A 21,323-nucleotide genomic window follows, 5' to 3' on the forward strand; every position below is an offset into this window, starting at 1 on the left:
TTGATTCAGTGTTACTGTGATTTAGAGCTACAAATTAGTTGGCCCCTTTGAAATTCAATTCTGCAGCCATTGAAATAAAGGTGTTACAACTAATGGATTCTATTTTCCTTGAGAGTATCATAGAATTTAGCATAGTTTGTGTTTATCATTTGTAGCAGTGATCTGAGACCTTGTCAGCTGCCCCAGGTGAAGGTGTTATACCAACCATATGTTCACTCCCAGTTATACTATGATGAGCCATTAAATATCTCCCAGAAATAAGAGAGGGTCATCATTCTGGATGACCCAGGGAGGTCACAGGCATGTAACAGAGGCAGAAGAAATGAAGCACAGAACAAACAGCAGCAAGGTGGTCCTGGAGAGGGAAGGTGGAAAGGAAAGATGAAATGAACTACTTTCTTGTTAACTTGTGAGGCTCAGTTATACTTTCTGCTCTTTGCTTCTCTAACACTTGCCTTTACCCCAAAGCTTTGAATTGGACCATTTTCGTTTGACCCTTTGTTGAGAATTTACTTTTCCACTCCAAATATACTGAATCAGAGTCTACAGTTTAACAGGCTCCTCAGGTGATACTTAAAGATATCCAGGTGATTCTGATGTCTACCTAGGAGACGTTAAAATGTAGAGTCTGATTCAGTGTACTTAGGGTGGAGATGCAAATTCTCAGCAAGGGGTTGAACTGACCCAGCACAAGTGCAAAGCCAGCCCCATGTTACTGCTTAAAAGAAAAACAAACACCCCCCTCCCTGAAAAAGCCATTATTCTCAAGGCAAGTCAATTAGGACTTATAGGGACCCTATAGGACAGAGGCCTGATGGTGTAATGGTTAAGTGTTGGGATGCAATCCTCATGGTCGGCAGTTCAAAACCACCAGCAGCTCCGAAGGAGACAGACTGCTTTCTACTCCCATAAATAGTTGTAGTTTCAGAAACAACAGGGGTGTCACTATGAATCAGCATTGACTCGATGGCAGTGGGAGAAAGTCTGTAGACGTGTCTCATGGGGATTCAGAGGCTATAAATCTTTACAGGAGCAGAATACCCAATCTTTCTCCCATGAAATAACTAGTGGATTTGAACCAGTGACCTTTCAGGTGGAAACCCAATACTTAATCCACTGTACACTGGGATCCTTTATCCTCTCACATGTTCTCTTTGAGTAGGTTTCTGTGTTGTATTAAAAAAGTGCCCAATGAATGCCTTTCTTTGCAGGAGCAAATGATGGCTTTACCTTTAGAGATAGAGATGTTGGTATTGTTAGGTGTCGTAGAGTTAGTTCCAACTCATAGTGACCCTGTGTACAACAGAAGGAAACAGTACCCAGTCCTACACCACCCTCACAATTCTTATGTTTGAACCCGCTATTGCAGCAGAGATACAGACTCCTTAATTCAATGAGAGTTGATTCATCACCCACTTCATGCAGAAGACCTGCTGGTGCGAGAGTTGGGCTGGTAATCACAGGCCAGAAGTCTGAAACTATCAGTGTTCCATGGAAGAAAGGTAAGACGTTCGATTCCTGGAATGACTTACAGCTTCAGAAACCCACTAGAGCAGTTTTCCTCGTCCAACAGGGTCTGTGACTTTGGAATGGTGTTGAGGGCAGTGAGTTTGCTGTGAGCAAGAAAACGTGGAGATTGTCTTCTCTTTTGACTCGGTCCAGAGGATTGTTAGAGGTGTGTAGCATCATCACATGAACAGACAGCATTATTAGGCCTGACACTGAACTTCTGTGAAGAAAGCCGTGAGGTGTACACACACACACACACACACACGCAGATTTATATCAAGAAATTTGCACAGTTGTAGAAGTGGGTAAGTCTAGTCCAGTTTAAGGCCGTGGGTAAGATGGTAAGATGGAAACTTCTGACAGATTTGGGGGCGGAGGAAGCAGGAAGCAGGAAGTTGAAGTAGGAAGACCACAGGCTGGTAGATGCTGAGTCAAATGAATGCCAGCTTGGCAGTTTGCTGATAACGCCTCGGATTGGTAGGCAATACGGCAAGAGGTTGATGGCACAGATGAGAGATCCAGTTCCAGCAGAAGTCATATACTTTCCCATGGCGTCAGTTACAAAGTTGCTGACCACACCCCTGTGGAATCTTTCTTCCCATTGCATAGCGGATGTGACCTACTCAAGGGGGCTGTGTTGCACCACAGCTGCTGCTTGCTCACAGAATTGATAATGTGTCCTTAGATCCCATCTGGCAGTTGACCCCATTATGGGGAATTACTGACAAGCAAGTGAGAACTCAGGTACAGCAAGTTGGCCCCAAACCTATCACAGTGTTCTCTAAGTTCAATCAAAATATTTACTTACATGAGGGAGCTTCAAAAACATATAGAAAAGTGCAATGAAAAGATAATTGAATTTTCCACTGAAAAATTTGAAGAGCCACTGAATGTATAGTTACAAATGATAATGTTCGAATTGTTGTTGTGAACTGCTGCTGTCAGTCCCAGAGCCATGGTGATCCTAGGCACAAGGGAACAAAATGATGCCAGGGGTGCTACATGCCATGATTAATTACTGGACTGTTTTCATCCTATATCTTTCATTGACTGTGCCCCCTCCCTCATCCAGTAAATTCCAGGTCTCTTTGCCTAGTCTTGAAGCTCCACTAAAAACTGTTCAGCATCATAGCAACACATAAGCCTCCACAGACAGATGACAGACATGTGCCTGAGGTACATGGCTGGGAACCTCATCCAGGCATCCCCCTTCCAAAACAACTACACTCACTGCCATCGAGTCAATACTGAGTCATAGTGCCCCCTCTGTGGGTTTCTGAGATTATAACTGTCTACAGTCACAAACTGTTTACAGTTTAAATCTCAGAACTATTTACAGGGTGTATTAGTCTAGGTACTTTAGAGAAACAAATCCACAGCAACTCATGTATAAGAGAGTTTTATGTAAAGAAAGTGTGCATCACGAAAATATCCCAACCCAATGCTGGCCAAGCCCACAAGTCCAACATTAACCCATTAACCCAACACCAGTCCACAAAGTCCTCCACCTCACAAAACAGAGGCAATGATGTTGACTGCAGGAGGAAAGCTGAGTCAGTGAATGGATAAGCATCTCAGCAAGCAGGGGTCTCCACACAGCTGCTCCAGCACCCATGGCTGCATTGGGATAGGTCCATGTGGCTTCTCCTTGGGGATGTCTTGTAGGAAGTCAATCTTGCAAGCTGAAGCAGGGAACTGTTAAGCCAGATGCACCCTGGTGCAACCATCAGAAAGCAAGAGACCTGAGAACTAGAAAGGTGAGGCTCACCACCCATTTATCCCTCTGCCTTTCAATTAGCCCCACATGTGATTATCGGCCAGGTTGGCACAATTAACTAACTCACAGGGGTAGAAAGCCCAGTCTTTCTCCCTCGGAGCTGCTGGTGGTTTCAAACTGCCAACTCTGCGGCTCACAGCCCAAAGCATAACTACTACACCACCCGGGATTTTCCTCGGAAGGTAAGAACTCTACCTCTGAGCCACCAGCGGTCCCAGTGTCAGAGCTGGTCTCCGTGGACCACCTGCTCGAGTCAGATGGGGGATGCTCAGTGCATAATGATTGCAGGGTACAGAACATGGAGGTATACTTTACTTAAAGACTCTTGACTATTAAAGTCTGCTCTCAGGACATCCCAGCATTCAGGGATCCAGTCTCAGCATAGTGTTTCCCAGAATCTATGGGGGTGTAGGGAGGGTATGCTAAGGAGTGCAGATAAAATGTGCAAATTATAACACAAACCCTGGAGAGGGCAGGTGAAGAGGGCGAGTCCTAAGAATGAAAAACCCCATGTGGTGGGAACTCCGAATAGAAATGCAGCTAACTTAGGGACTGCAAGGTCAATTATTCTTGCATGCTCGAAACCATGAGCAGTAGTAATTCCTACCAACTTTAGAAGCCATGCTTGCTCTCTCTTAAGTAAACTATAATGCTGGCTGGAAGAGGGAAGTTTTCATAGAAAGCCTCTTCTTTCTCGTGTTATGTCTCTTACCCATCAGAAAAATGTAATTCCAGGAGGGAAGGGGGGTGTAGAAAGGGGGAATTGATCACAGGGAGCTACATATAACCTCCTCTCTGGAGGATGGGCAGCAGAGGGATAGGTGAAGGGAGATGCCAGGCAGTGTAATATAAGATATAATAATAATTTATAAATTATCAAGGGTGCATGGGGGAGGGGGGAGGAGGAAGGGAGGGGGAGGGGAAAAAAGGAAAATGAGCTGATTCCGGGAACCCAAGAGGCAAGCAAATTTTGGGAATGATGAGGGCAACAAATGTATAGATGTGCTTTACACAATTGATCTATGTATTGTGATGAATTGTATGAAAATGAATTGATTTTAAAAAAAAGAAAAATATAATTCACCATCCAAGACAAAAGTGCTCTGGTGTCCCTGAAATGCTCACAGAAAAGTGATGCTAAACATGTCCCAGCATATTCAGCCTGCTTTGTTAACGTCAAAAGTTAGGGTTGCATTTGTTGGAACCAGCTCCTCATGCAGGAAAAGGATCCCACCATGACTCAAGACCCTCGATTGTATCAAAGGGTGGAAGGTAGTAACTCTACAAGGCTGGACCTTGACCTAGTAGCTCTGCTAGCTAAGGACACGTGTGCTGCGAAGGGAGGAGGTGGCAGAGTGAACATAGCAGACCCTATCCTGTTAAACTCCACAGCGTTGCTTCCTCCAGAACTCTCTGAGAAAGAGCCGTTTTGTACCTGCCATCTGTTAGGCTGCTGATGGAATCATTACTTCGTTGAGTTGCTGCCAGGATGAACTTGTGTGTGGGTCTGATGACTGAGGGGAGAATGCGAACTGTCCAATGGTATGTTCTTGTTTTCGCATTTTGAGTTCAGGTGTTTCTCTGAGAGAGACATGAGCAATCCATGGTGTGTCCTACCCAAACAGGATTCTGGGGAAGAATCAAAGCACCAATTGAGCATTGAGCTGGCGGAGGAAATAGCATATTAAATCCCTGGCTTCCTGGTAACGTCCATTGGCACCCTTCATTAGTCCAGCATCCACCCCAAGTAGACATGGGTTTTCCCTGGGCTTACCCACAAGTGACTGTGTGGGTAAACCCCAACCCTGCACTGCTGTATGCGCACCTCTACCTGGTGACTCAGCGAATCACTGTTGCAGGAATCTTGACACCTCTCTTGGTCTGTAAGTTCCCTAGTTAAAGCTAGATATATCAGCCTGACTTTCCCTACTTCTTTTTCTCCTTCGTTTTGGAATTTAACCATTGCCCATCGGAGTCAGAGGCATGCGCTGGTCAGTGGGGCACCACACTCCCCCAAATTCAGGAGTCCATCAATTGTTTCACACTGTGAAATTATTGTATTGCTAGTTTCTCTAGGGCCTTGGAAAATTTTCTGGACTGAGGCCCTCTCTGTCATTTATGTTTGTTTTAGGGACATTAGTTTGGTTAAACTAATGTCATTTTGTCAATCAGTGACACACTCATGGCCCCCAGGGAAAGAGGTTTACAAAAAATTGTTGGCGCCATCAGGTTGGTTCCTACTCACAGTGACCCTATGTGCTACCGCAGGAACCACTGCCTGGTCTTGGCACCATTGCTGTTATGCTCGACCCCCTTGTGTCAATCCAGCTGGTTGAAGGTCTGCCATTTTTCAATGTATGAATTATCCCAAAGTAGTTCTTGGAGATGGCGACAGAATACAAGGCGACAAGGGCAAGAAAGAGGCAAGAGCTTCCCAAGGCTATACCTGTCCCTGATTAAGTTAAGGTGGCTGCGAGGACACCTTTGTTGTCTGGAATCTTTTCCACAAATGACATTTCAGAGAATTGGAGGATGTAGCTTGGAGATTTAAAGCATTCAGTTGACACTTTTTTTCCCCAGTGTCCCCACAAGCACATATCTATAGGTGCGGCAGAAAAACATGGAATGCAGTTTTTCTTCCAGCCCCTTGGTGATGGGATGTAGATTTTTTTAGAAGAGTTGGAGTTGCCTCTGAAGTATTAGATGGCCACAATTTTTAATTACAGTTTTAAATTGAATGAAGCAGCATGCATCAGATTACAGTTGGAACTATTCCAGGATAGAAAGTAGTCTTTTTGAATGTGTGAAGTTAGAATCTCGCATAATAACTTGTTTCCTTAGGTGTTAATTGTTCTGTCAAGTGCTATGAGAACTATTTCTTCCTGGAAAAATTTATAAATGCTAACAATGTGTTAGGACCTTATTAGAGGGAAGGGTTTTGCAGGGAAGTATTGGGAAGAGCAAGTGCTATCCAGGCATTCATTTTTTTTCTTTGATCTGCTGCTGAAATCTGTTCCCAGGGTGTATTGTCTGTGATTCTCAAAACAAGGCACTTGCCCCTTGGGTTTCCGTGCTAGCTAGGTGAAGTAACAGACAGAGGCACATGTTCCTCTTGGAGCATTATTTTTCTCTCTCAAATATTTGTGGGGAAAACATCATTTCTATGTTTAAACATACATACACAGCTCTTTGGAATATAGAATCAGAATGGGTTGTTACCCTACTTTCTATTTAGCCTTTGGCGACCCACTCTGTATGCTGTAGGCGACTGGAACTTTGACTCTGTTCTTTGGAGGCACACAACATCTTTCATAGGTCACCCCAGAAGGACTCGATGTGGAAACCCCACTAAGTGATCTAGGCTTTACCCCAAACGCACTTGTAGCTACTCGACACATGGCTGAAACTCTCTAGTGTGAGAAGTAGACGACTTCTAGCCCAAGGGCATAGAGCTGGTGGACATTAGACTTTGGTTTGAATCTCTTGCCTTGAGGGTGTCCAATGAATGATGGCCTGGAATTACCATACTCTTACTGTTTTAATGTCGTCCTTGCTTAATTATGATATGTTTTGTCTTAATTAAGTCATTATTTGTCAATTTGTCATTATTCTGTTAGGCGTGGCTCTGCTGCTATGAATTAATATTATTGGAAGTTTTGACCTATCACCAGCCCCCATTGTTTGTGTAAATAGTGTCCATCACTTAAGAATTTAATCTGTACAAGTCAACAATTCATGGATTGTGGTTCATACCCGGTCTATCTTCGTATACTTTCCTTTTCTCAACCGTGTTTTAAATTCTATACCATTGGCTAAACTAATGACATTATCAATTCAAAGTGGTAACATATTGGGCTGCAAACCACCAGCCAGCTCCATGGGGAGGATGAGGCTTTCTACTCCTCGAAGATTTGTAGGTTCAGAGACTCACAGGGGACAGTTCTATAGGGTCCCTATGAGTTCGTATTGACTTGATGGCAGTGGGATTGATATTCCAGCAAGATGATTGATAATGTTCTTTAACATAAAATGACAATGACATCTCTAAGGTGAACCAGAGGCATATATAAACAAACCTTGGATGCATAAATGGATTTTGAACTTGCATTTAATTCTAGCCCCAACCTTAGAACAATTAGTTCTTATGACATGACCCTACTTGATACTCACCCTCATGAAGAGATCACTGATGATATGAATACTGTAGTGTGGTGAAGCAACTAGATGGTGCCCTTGGTGTCTTAAAGGATTGTTTTCAAACAAGCAGTCATCTAAGTGAGGTGTCAACTAAGTCCACAAGGAAGAAGCACACCCACTGGTGTGATCCAAGGATTGTAAAATCCAAATCTAAAGGAGGGAATGGTATCAGATCTTAAATTGTGAACACTTGGTTTGAAGAAGGCTATGGATGACAGTGGAAGCCCAAAATCCATTTGCAAGGTCTACACATGGATTAAGTCTCTGGTGAACCCCTCTGATTATAGTTGAGGGATGTAAATAGCCTTGTTATCAGGCAGAGAACATTGTAAAGTTGATGGCAGAACTAGCTTGATCATGATGTAATGTCTTGTCATTTGATTTCCCTTTTGACCCATTTTTAAGCTGTTTCGCGGGGTGGGGCGGGGGGAAGTGAATGGGAAATACATGTGGATCAAGCCCTTTATAATGTCCTCTGTCCATGGCCCCAGGATGTGAATAGACTTTCTAATATGCATGTATTGGAAAGTGGATTGTTGCAGATGGAGCTAAGCTAAAATTCAGCACTGTATCATTTGATCTCCCTTATGATTCATTTAAATTTGTTATTGTTTTTAATATTTTCTGCTTTAGTTTTTATTTTTATCTGTTTTACCTTGTTATTCTTGTTAGTTTTTTGTTTGTTCCTTTTTAAAAAAAGGAATGATCTTCTGTATATGAAATCCATAATGACAGTAGCTGGATTAATGGTTCCTTGTGGGCATGGCAGGTGTGTTGGGCAGAAATGGAGAGCGAGTAATGATGGGAACAAGAAGGAAGAAAATGTTCTAAAATTGATTTTGGTGATGATTGCTCAATTCTTCTTGATGTTATTGAACTATTGAATTGTATGTCAGTAAAACTATTGGAAAAAATATTGGGGCTTATAACAGAAATTTTGTTTGGGACACTTAAAATCCTTAGGATGATGCCTAACAAGGATTGTATTAGTATTAGTTTGAACCCTAAGGGGTAAAAAAACCCCAATAGCGTATAGTTTATCTAACATAAAAAACCTAGTTGGCATTGCATAGGAGTCTCTGGATGGTGCAAATGGGTTAGTGCTCAACTACTAATCCAAAATTTGGTGGTTCAAACCCACCCAGAAGCACCCCAGAAGAAAGCCGTGACAATCGGCTTCTCAACAAATTTACAGCCATCGAGTCAATTCATCAAGGTGACAGCTACGGAAAACCTTCGGGAGCACAGTCTTACTCTGCAAGCCAGGAGGCCACCACAAGTCTGAATGCATTCAATGGCAAAGGTGGCTTTTCACTTTGTTTTGCATTTGATTTGATTCCAGCTCATAGTGAGTCCGTGTGTGTCAGAATAGAGCCGGGTCCCACAGAATCTTCAAGGACTGAGAGTTTGGAAGTAGATCATGAGGTCTTTCTGCTGAGCATCTCTAAGGACACTTGGACCTCTGCCCTGTTTCCTAGCAGCCTTTTGTGTTAGCCTTTTGCACCACCCACAGAAGTGCTTGGAATTCTTCCTCCCTTAAACCCCGGGAGTCCTGCTCTGCTGCTGGGTGACAAGGGGTCTCCTTCAGTCAGGAGATGCTCTGATTTGCTGTTGTTGGTAGGTGCCACAGAGTCGGTTCTGACTCATAACCACTGTGTGCACAGCAGAAGGAAACACTGCCCTGTCCTGCGCCATCCTCACAATTGCTCCTGTGCTGGAGCCCATTGATGTAGCCACTGAGATTTAAACCACCCGCAATCTTCGGAACTTCTAGAACTTTACTCACCCCTAAAGTCTGCTTGATGTCTCGGTAACCCACCTTTGCTTGTCATGCAGAGCGCGGCAATCGCCCGCTGAATTGGGCAAGCCCTGCCGGCAGGTGTGTCGCAGATTACTTTGAGGATTGAGTTAATATCCAGTCCTTTGTTGCTGAGAAAGCGTTCATGGTATTATGCGTATTAATTGAATATTAAATAATAAATGATTTTTCCTGGTCATTTTTCTTCTTTTTTCTTATTTTTGACAGTGATGCCTTCCGTTGTCTAGAGAAAACAGGAGAATTTTATTTGTCAATATGATGCTTATGCTTTTTACTGATTTTTTTTCCTAAATGGAGGTGTTCGGGTACACCTATCTACCGCCGTTTTCTCTAACTAGTCATTCTACAAAATTTAATCTAGGGTGCTTGTTAAAATTAATGGGAAGGGGTATAATTAGAGTTGAAGGGGTAAAATAGCAAACACAAGGGAAAAATTTAATGAAGCAGTGTTTTGATTCCTGAGTCTTGTAATTATAGTGGTGCGACTGATTCTGCTGTAGCGAAGCCCTTTCCATTTGCAATAACAGACCCTTTTCCCCCCCTGGTTTATTCTCTTTGATGTATTTTAGCTGTCATCTAGATGGAAATTGTATGGCAGTTTCCAGAGGAGTAACTTTTATTTTTATTTACAAAATGTGTATATTTCTAAGAGAACTGCCAAATATGGTGGCACGTGGGCTTCTTTGTTAAAATAGCATAGTTTGTTTTTTTTGACTTTAAAAAAGGAAAAATCTAGCAATCCATGTCCTAATTAAAATATAAGAAATGTAAGCATCTGATTTGATGTACCATCTGTTAGGCAATGAAGGCATGGATCTGTATAGAGGTGCAGAGGTAGCGCAGTGACTTGGGTGAGAGTGAGGACGGCAGAGTCAGAAGCCTCAATTGGGATTCTGGCTGTGCTGTGTACCCACTGTGCCACTGAAGTGCTCTGGGCATTGCTTTCCACGTATATAAAATGGGAGCAAAATATCCCTACTGTATAGGATCATTGAAAGAATGAAATGAGTTAGGGCACATAAAACCGAGCAGTGCTTCATCTATTCTGCAAGTGGTAACAATGACTATTAACCTTTTATTCCTCAACTCTATGGCATTCCAGCCTACATGTTTATATATATTTAAGATGGAAGTCAACATATCCCACCAAGTCCTGCAGTCGAGGAAATTCTCCTTAAGTATGTGAAGATGGACAAATCTGCACAAGGTTTGCGGGTTTTGACCGGGTGTAAATTGGGAAATCAAGTTAATACTGATTTATTTACTGTGCAGACGCTTCCCAATTAAATAAAACATGATTGCTGCTGAGATTTGGGTTAAGCATCACTATTACTTTTTTGTAATTATAAAAGTGTATTTTTTAAATTGAATTTTCTTCATAAAATGCAGGTGTATTCTAAGGCAAGATTTTAAAAGTTCCTTTTTCTGCTAACTTTATGTTCGCATGCAGATATAAAACTATAACACAGATTCATTGTAACCTCTACTTGGTTTCCCTGAGGATAATATTTTACCTGCTGTGTTGTTGTTGTTGTCATTAGATGCCATCAAGTTGATTCCAACCCACAGCAACCCTAATATAAAAGGACAAAATACTGCTTGGTCCTGGGCCATCCTCACAATGGCTGTTATGTTTGGCTTATTGTTGTAGCCACTGTGTCCGTCTGTCTTGCTGAGGGTCTTCCTTTTTGCAACTGACCTGCTTTCCATGATGTCCTTTTCCTGAGAATTGGTTTACTGTATAACCTGTGACATGAAATCTAAGAAATCATTTCTTCTAAACATTCTGGCTATACTTCTTCCAAGACAGATTTGTTTATTTTTCTGGAAGTCCATGGCAATTCCAATGTTCTACACCAATGCCATAGTTCAAATGCATCAATCTTCAGTCTGCCTTATTTACTACGCAATTTTCACTTGTGTATGAGGCAACTGAAAAAACATGGCTTGGGTAGAGTTCTCAAAGTGACGTCTTTTTTTCTTTGATATTTTTATGAGGTATTATGTGGCAGCATTCCCCAAAGTAATATACTGTTCACTTTCTTGACGGCTGCTTCCATGAGTGTTGATTGTGGATGCAGGAACATGAAATTCTTGATAACTTCAATCTTGTCTCAGTTGATCATGATGTTGCCTATGGGTTCAATTTAAGGATTTTTGTTTTTCTTGACATGGAGTTGCAATCCATACTGGAGATTGCATTCTTTCATTTTCATTAGCAAATGCTCCAGGTCCTCAGCAAGCAAGATGACGTCATCTGCATATCTCAGGTGGTTAATAAGCCTTCCTTCAATATTATGCCAGGCTCTTCTTCATATAGTTCAACTTCTCAGATTATTTGCTCAGCAAACAGATATGTATGATGAAAGAATACAACCTGGGTTTTAAATTATATGCATACCATGTGCGGTAGTTCCAAAATTTCATGTCAATATGAAGATATATAAAAATGTAGGGATGGAGTCTAGCCTGTCAATCAGGTCACAGCCTGATGGTGACTCCTTGTGGGTATGACCTTCTTATAAGGAGGGTGCTGGGAACCTCCACCTTCTCTCTCTCTGCCTTTACCTTCTTGCTGGCTGACCCTGGTTGCTGCCAGAGTCACTGCCATTGGATCCACATGACTTTGCACACATTAAACCTGTGATCTTGCATTCTGCATCATTGCATGTGACTGTGTGAGTCTGAAGAGGGACTCTTGGACTAGTATCAGATTTATGGACTTGAGTTGAACCGGGCTGGGATATTTCCTTGATATAGCATTACTTCTTGATATTAATCCTTTTCTCACACATATATGAGTGTCACTGGTTTTGTTTCTCTATTCAACCCGGCCTAACACACAATGCAAAATATAGTACTTTTTTCCTACAAGTTTTATATTTTTTGTTTTACTTTGAGGTCTGTGATACATTTTGAATTAATTTTTGTTTAAGATGGGATGCTTAGGTCAAGGGTAAAATATTTTTTTAAACTTAAGAATTCCAATTGCTTCAGCATCATTTGTTGGAAAGGCTATCATTTTAATATTGCACATTTAGACTTTTTTCCCCCCAAAATCAATTTGGCACATGTGTCTTGTCAATTTGGTCTATTTATGAATTATTTATTCTGTTTCTGTTATCTATGTGTCTATCCATTTCTTTTTTCTACAAAGTTTTATTTGCTCTACCTATGTAATAAGTCATGAAATTGGGTAAACTGATTCTTTCAACTTTACTTTTTTGTCCACAGCAGTGTTAGCTATTATTTCAAGTTCCTTTGTCTTTTTACATAAATTTTAGAATAATCTTACCTAAAGTTACAAAAAGTCTTGTTGAGGGGGGAGCGGAGAGGGAGGGGAAAAGTGAGGAACTGATGCCAGGGGCTTAAATGGAGAGGAAATGTTTTGAGAATGATGAGGGCAATGAATGTATAAATGTGCTTTACACAATTGACGTATGTATGGATTGTGATAAGAGTTGTATGAGCCCCTAATAAAGTGATTTTAAAAAATCATGCTGATATTTTGACAGGAAAAGGCTGTATCAATTCTAGGAGAATTTACTTCTTTACCATGTTGGATTTTATGCTCCATAAATATGGTATGTCTTCTCATTTCACTTCTCTAGGTGTTCCTGGATATTTCCCACTAGGGTTATAGTTTTCAGCATACAAATTCTACTTGTATTTTCAAGAGTTTCAACTATTTAATTTTTTTGAGTGGTTTTAAATGATATAGAAGCCCTGGTAGCAAGGGGTTTCTCTTTGGGCTGCTAATTGCAAGGTTAACAATTCAAAACCACTAGCTATCATAGAAAGATGAGACTTTTTACTCCTGTAAAAAAGAGTTACAGTCTCAGAAAGCCGCAAAGGTGGTTCTACCCTACCCTGTGGGGTCACTCTCACTTGACATCAACTGGTTAAATATGTTCCATGGATTTTGATATGGCATGTTTTCATTTAATTCAATTTATTTTTGGATACCTTTTGGGAGCCCTGGTGGTATAGTGGTTTACACATTAGGTTGTGACCTGCATTGTGGTGGTTCCAAACCACCAGAAACTTCATAGGAGAAAGATTGGGCTTTCTACTCCAGTAAACGGTCACAGTGTCAGAACCCCAAAAAGGATGGCTGTGAGTCAGCCTTCACTCAATGGCAGTGAGTGTGGTTTGGTTGGGAATTCTTTGATCTATGAATTATTTACAAGTGTATTGTTGGTTTCCAAGTGTTTGAAATATTACTGTCATCTCTCTGTAACTGATTTCTAATTTGCTTTCACTGTGCTTGGTGAGCACACTGTTTTCAGTTCTTTAAATCGGTTGAAGCTTGTCTTATGGCTCGTGATAGTTATCTCATATGTTCCATGGGCATTTAATAAGAATGGGTATTCTGCATTGTTGAGCAGAGTGTTTTACAAATGTCCATTAAATCCTGTTGGATAATGGTGTTGAGCTCGCTGGTATCCTTGCTGATGTTCTGTCTAGTTTTCTTATTAAAGTTTCCAAGCATAATTCTGGATTCATCTATTTCTCTTTTCAGTTATTTTATTTTTTTTGTCTACATATGAGGGCAAGTAAAAAAAATATTGCTACTAGAGTTCCAGTTCCTATATGCATAGGTTTATTTCAAGCAAACTGTGTTTAAACACGGCTCTGCAATCAGGAGATGGATGCCAGCACTTTCTCCCAGTAATATGCTTGCCTTAGTTTCCTTGGGGTGCCTTAAAAAAAGTCAATCTGTGATCAACTAATTTCACTCAGCATAATGCCTTCTCAGTTGCTCTGTGTTATGTGATGTTTTGCATATTAATCTTTATTCTTTAAGGTTGCTTAGGATTCCATTGTGTGTATGGACTGTAATATGCTTGTCATTCTTCCACTGATGAACCGTTAGGTGGTTATCATCTTTGGGCTAATGTGGACAGTGCTGCGGCGGACATGAGTGTGCATGTGTCTATTTGTGCCATGGCTCGTATTTCTGTATGTTACACATACGCAGAGGGAGTGCCGGGCCCTACGCTGTTTCCATTTCACTGTTTTGGAGGAAGTGTGCAGTTTTCCACAGTGACTGCACTGTGTTCTCCTCCCACCAGCAGTGCCTGAGCACCCCGGGTGAAATAAAGCATGTATGAATCATTAAATGAAAAAAATATCTGTAAACCTTCCCCAACTCAAAATAAAAGATTTTTCTATTTCTTATTTATTCTATAACTTTTTAAAGGTCGACTCAAAGCTGAGGGGATCTGCTGGGCCGTTTCAATTCCACGCAGAGATCAGCTCAGAAGACGAAGGTGACTGGCATTGAGGACTCTAAGGGGCATCGTGATGACCTTCTCCAAGGACACAAGGTGATCAGGAGCACTTATTACGCAGAAGTTTTCAGAAAACTGACAAAAGCATTGGTGATTAAAGGGCCAGGAAAGTTGTGCCAAGAATTTTTTTTATCACACCAATGTATTTACTTATTCATTCTTTGAGGGTAGCAGGCTGTCTTACAAGCATTTCCTTGGGAAACCTTGTCTAATCCATCCTCTAACCATGATCTTGCACCTTCAGACTTCTTTTTGTCCCTCAAATTCAAAGAACATTCCAAAGAAACATGATATGTGTTGCTAAAGAATTCTCAAACTGTCATTTTGATGTGGTGTAAAATCAAACCATATAAAATTCTTTGAGAAACGTTTAGGGAGATGGAAACATCACCTTCCAAACTGTATAGACTTAGATTGAAGATCTGTCAAGCATAATAGCTTCACATTTTTATAGTTTGTTTCATAAAGGTTTCTATAACTTCTTTTGGGAAGCATTTTGAACCACACACAAGGCTTGTTACTACTTCACGCTCCCATGATGATGCAAAACCAAAAAGGCTACAGCTCAGTATCCTCTCCTATATCTAACTGCAAAATCTCTTTGACAGCAGGGATTGATCTCCTCTTGAATAGATTAATGACGTGTTCATTATAAAATGAGGGAGTTGGGCTACATGAACTTAAAATTTATCCAGTCTACTTTCTCTTCTTTTTCCTCATTTTTTTCCTCATTTTATCACAAACAAGTCTGTAAATAGAGAAATACCTGACAACTTCTATATCCTGTTAAAGCCAGCCTATATTATTTAAAAAAAATAAAGCTTTGTTTATCTTTTAAATGAATATTAACATCTTCGTTTGGGGGCTGCGAGCAGAGACTCTGCCAAGGCATTCGACCGTGTGGACCGCAACAAGCTGCGGACAGTCTTGAGAAGAGTGGGGATTGTGAAGACTGCATTGCACTCGTGCAGACTAGTACTCGCATCGAAGCAGTTGTATGAACTGAACGAGGGATCCTCTGTGGTTTAAAATCAGGAAAGGTGTGCATCAGGGTTGTTTTCTCTTGCCATACTGATTCAATCTGTATGCGGAGAAAATCATCAGAGACAGTGGATTTTTGAAAAAGAATGTGGTTATCAGGATTAGAGGAAGCCTTATTAACAACCTGCTGTATGAAGATGCTACAACCTTGCTTGCTGAAAGGGAGGAGGAATTGAAGCTCCTGCTGATGAAGACCAAGGATTACAGTCTTCACTATGGATTATAACTCAATGCAAAGGAAACCCAAATCCTCACAACTGGACCAATAGGTGACATCATGATAAATGGAGAAAAAGTTGAAGTTGGCAGGGATTTTGTCCTGCTTGGATCCTATGTTAGTCTGGGTACATTAGAGAAACAAATCCACAGAATCTTATATGTATAAGAGAGAGTTTTATATAAAGGGTAAATGCACATCAAGAAAACATCCCAACCCAGTGCTGCCCAAGCCCACAAGTCCAACATTATTAGCCCATATGTCCGACATCAATCCACAAAGTCCTCATCCATCTCACAAAACACACACAATGATGCTGACTGCAGAAGGAAAGCCAAATCAGTGAATATGTAAGCATGTCAGCACTGGCAGGCATCTCCACATGGCTGCTCCAGCACTCAGGGTAGGTGCATGCGGCTTCTCCTCAGGGATGTCTTGCAGGAAGTGAGCCTTGCCAGCTGAAGCAGGGAACTGACTAAGGCAGCTGCACTCTGGTCCAACCATCAGAAAGCAAGAGACCCTAGAACTAGAAAGGTGAGGCTCACCGAGTCATTTATCACTCTGCCCTTCAATTAACCCCACATGTGTTTATCGGCCAGGTTGGCCAATAAACTTTAACTATCTCAGATCCACAATCAATGTTCATTAAAGAGATCAAAAGATACATTGCATTAGGTAAATGCTGCGCAGGACCTCTGAGATAGTTTATTGTGCCAGCCTGGCCGATAAACACAAGTGGGATTAGCTGAAGGGTGGTGGGATAAATGGCTCAGTGAGCCTCGCCTTTCTTGTCTCTTGCTCTTTGATCATCAGACCAGTGTGCAGCTGCCTTGCTTGTTCTGTGCCTCAATTTACAGGCTACACTACCTGTGGGACGCCTAGCCTGTGAACTGTGTCACTGTAAGTTGAGGTCCCTTTAAGACATCTCTGGAGCTGGGGACTGGCGGTTGGTGACCTGGCTGACAGTTGGTGACCTGCCTTGTGATTGGCTGCTGTGCTGAGATAGCCTAGCTCTCTCTCTATATAGAGGAAAACCTGGCATCAGACTAGACTTGAAGGACTGCTAGTGTCTCACAACTCTCTGTCACGGGAGTGAGTTGCACTGAGCTATTTGTACTGCTTTATAATATAACTGTTCATTTCTTGTATTATATATTTATCTGTATATGATTTAACAGTTCATTTCTCGTTATGTATTTAATTATCTTTATAAATAAATATATTAAATTATCAGCAATTTGGTTTTATCTCTCTAGAGAACCCTGTCTAGCACAACCTCCTTCACAGTGTTGAAAAGCAAGAATGTTACTTTGAGGACCAAGGAGTGCCTGACACAAGCCCTAGTATTTTCAATAGTCTCATAGGCACGTGAGCATTGGACACTGAATAAAAATGAGCGAAGAAGAATCAGCGCATTTGAATTGTGGTACTACAGGGGAACGTTGAAAGTCTCATGGCCTGCTAACAGCACAAACTGACTGTCTTGGTAGAAGTACAGTACTCGTTAGAGGCAAGAGTGGTCCTTCAAGGCCAGTATGGCTGGACTTCAGACGCGTTGTCAGGAAAGACAAGTCCCAGGAGAAGGACGTCATACTTGGTCAAGTGGAGGGGAAGAGAAAGAGAAGAAGGCCTTCAACTAGATGGACGGATACAGTGGCTGCAACAATGGGAGTAAGCATAGGGACGGTTGCGAGGATGACGCACCATCAGGTCGTGATTCGTTCTGTTGTGCATAAGGTTTCTATGGACTGGCACTGACCAGATGGCACCTAACAGCAGCAGCGGCAACCACAACAACAGTCTTTTATGGTTTTATTTTGCATTTATTTAAATATCAGGGAGTTTTTTCATTCAGTAAACGAATATTAAACATCTACTATGTGTCCAGCTCTTTGACGGACTCTCAAAATAGACTAGTTCACCAAATCCATGTTCTCATGAAAGTACCATTGATGTTTTCTCCCCACACCCGACTCCATACATTGATCGACCATTTACTTATCGTTGTGGATTACTCTTCATGCCAGCAGCTCCTCCACATGCTTCTCCCCACTTTTATAGTGTTCAGTGAATACATTTTTTGCTCAGGAGTACAGGAAACTGAACGTTAACACACAGCATGCCTCACAATTTCTGCAGTGTTTGTTCCGCCTCCCCAGTTCACACCGTCAGACAAAATCGTCTGTTCAAGCGCAGGTCTGGGCAGTCCATTCATCATCACTCTACTGCTCACACTTTAAAGGACTTGAGAGAAAGCCTTTGTTTGGTTGTTGCTCCTTGTTTTGTAAGGGCCAATGTGCTTGTGACTTTCAGCATTTAATTTTTATGTTAAATGTGGAGTCCCTTTGTATAGTGGCAGTTAAATCCGCTACCTTATGAGAGGGAGTCAAACATTTGGATTTAGTGAAAACATTTTATTTATTTATTTTTTATTAATCATTTTATTGGGGGCTCTTACAGATCTTATAATAATCCATAATTCAATTGTATCAAGCACACTTGTACATATGTTGCCATCATCATTTCCAAAACATTTTCTTTCTACTTGAGCTCTATTAGCTCCTCGTTTTGCACCACCCCCACTCTTGTGAATCCTTGTTATTTCACGTTTTTCATCATCCGTTGTCTCCCTTCACCCACATTTCTATTAGTTGTCCCCCTAGTGGGGGTGGTTAATATATCCAACCTTGTGATCATTCTCCTTTTCTCCCCCTCCTCTCCCTTCCCCTCCCCTTATGGTATTGCTACTCCCACTACTATTTCTGAGGGGTTTATTTGTCCTGGATTCCATGTGTTCAGAGCTCTTATCTGTATTAGTGTACTGCTCTTGTGTAGCCAGATCTGTAAGTTAGAACTGGGTCATGATAGTGGGGGTGGTGGTGGTGAGGAAGCATTCAAGAACTGGAGGAATGTTGTGTGTTTTGACGGTGCTATACTGCACCCTGACTCATTCCTTCCTTGTGACCCTTCTGTGAGAGGATGTCCAATTGTCTACAGATGGGCTTTGGATCTCCACTCTGACCCCTCTGATTCACATCAATGTAGTTGTTTGTTTGGGGTCTATTTATACCTGATACCTGATCCTGTGGACACCTCATGATCACATAGGCTGGTGTGCTTCTTCCAGGTGGGCTTTGTTGCTCCCCTGCTAGATGGCTGCTTGTTTAACTTCCAGCCGTTAAAACCCCAGATGCTATATCTTTTGATAGTGGGGCACCTTTAGCTTTCTTCATCACCTTTTCTTATGCACCCATTTTGTCTTCAGTTGTCGTGTTGGCAAGGTGAGTATCACAGAATGTCAGGTTATTAGAATGAAGTGTTCTGTGTTTAGGTAGGCCTTGAGTAGAGGCCCAAAGTCCCTCTGCTGTATTAATACTTAACATCTAAGTGTATGACCTATATCCCTATCATTATTAACTATTTTATTTATGTATACATATATGCCTAAAGCTATACCTCTATAAATAGCTTTTGCCTCCTAGTTCTTCCCTCTATTTTCTTTAGTGAACACATTTTAATAGGAACCAGTCGCAGTGGTAAGTTGTGATGGCAATGGGCTTGCAGGATTTTAATTTACCGTTGTGTTTTATTTTCAAATGGTGCTTGATTTGCACTTCCCAGGTGTCAGATGCCATGATGAGAGCTCCTGAGTGACAGCACTGTCACATCAGCAAGGTTTTAAATCAAGGCCAGCATTTCCACGATGAGCTGAAATCCTCCTCTTTTCAGAGGAGCCCTGAGTAAGATGACTTCAATTGCCCTCTGTGGTTGCAGTATCCATCATTCGTTTAGCTTATATCATACAGGATTGCTATCACTCAGATGTAGCACTTTGTAGTTTACTCAGTACTTCCACGTGCGTTGTCTTGTTTAACCCCTGAAGCATCACTGTGCAGACAGTGTTTGGTGATTTACATATGAGGAAACCAGAAAGTAAACAGTGTATGTGACTTGCCTAAGAACATATTGTCTAAGAGCGAGTAAGGAGCTGAATTAGAATCATGGTGTGACCAGATATGGAACCTTATATGTAAATTGCATAGAAATGCTATGTTCTGCTAGATCATCCAACAATGAGAATTGTCTCCATGTCACTTGACTATATTGCCTGGTTACGAGTTATGTTCCTTACACTGTGTCATGTGGCTGTCAGATGAGCTCACTTGTCCTTTTCCTGAGGTAGAGGAAGCTCCATTTCCCCTTACTGAATGTGTTCCTTAGTATGTATTAAATGTGCATCTTAATAAAGAGCCCTTGAGCAAATTCCCTTAAATTCATCCAATTTGATTATTCCACCTTTTTTTTAACTGGGATCCTGGCTATGGCAGTGATTTTCTCTCATTTTTCTTATTACTTTTGGCCATTGAGTCAATTCCGACTCACAGTGCCCTCGAGGACAGATTGTAAGTGTCCCTTCCAGTTTATAAGATTCAAAAGAGTTATAAGAAAAGACAGCCTCATCTTTCCTTGTTGAAGAAGCCTGTGAGTTTGAACCACTAGCCTTGCGATTACAAGCTCAATGTGAAATCAACTATACCACCAGGGCTACTTATTATGGAGACAGGGTTAAAATATGTATTAGACTATTTAAAAAATATTTTATAAGGAATGCTGTAAATTTTCCCCAAAAAACCATTTTATTGGAAGCTAATACAGATATCATAACATTCCATAGTTAAATGATATCAAGCAGTATTGTACAATTGATACCACAATTGTTTTCAAAACGTTTTCTTCCTTCTTCAACTCCTTGATATCAGCTCCTCTTTACCCCCCTCTACCCCTCAGGAGCCCTTATTCTGCTTGTTGTCTCTATAGGTTCATCAATCCTGGCTTTCGTGTATAAAAAAAGTCCAGAAAAACACATAACAAAGATTCATGAAGGCTACCCACAATAACAAACTACATCAGAGATAAACCCCAATGTGAAGAAAAACAAAGCCATACAACCCCCCAGAAAATATTGAAAACCACATTAAGCCCAAATTATATCAGGGTGGGGATCAAGTGATAAAGTTTTAGCCATTTAAGTCATGTTTCTCATTTTGATCTACTCTAATCCAATACTCTTTGTTTAGTAACCAGTTTATTTCCATCCCTCAGTTATGGTTAGAGAGAAATCACCAGAGGCTTATTTCCTGTGTAGATCTCACAAATGTATCTTGGGCTTCCACTGTCATCCATAGCCTTCTGCAAGCCAGAATCTCACAATTTAAAATTTGATACTATTCTTTCCTACAGATTTGGATTATATAATTTACAATCCTTGGGTAGATTTTTTTTCATTTGTACAAAAATGAATGGTTTGAGTTTGCATCTGGGAAATACAGAAATGTAGATGTGAAGAGGGACTTTGGGAGCCTAGGCTTTGATATTAGGAATGTTGAAGTGATCATTGAAGTGCTGGCTAGTAACTGACATTTTCCCTGTGTGGTAGTAGATAATCTGAATTTAAGTTAGCTCTGGGTA

The sequence above is a fragment of the Echinops telfairi genome, unplaced genomic scaffold (assembly GCF_000313985.2).
Source record: "Echinops telfairi isolate 266 unplaced genomic scaffold, ASM31398v2 ScPeMD7_7469;HRSCAF=8507_0, whole genome shotgun sequence".
NCBI classification, from domain to species: Eukaryota; Metazoa; Chordata; class Mammalia; order Afrosoricida; family Tenrecidae; genus Echinops; species Echinops telfairi.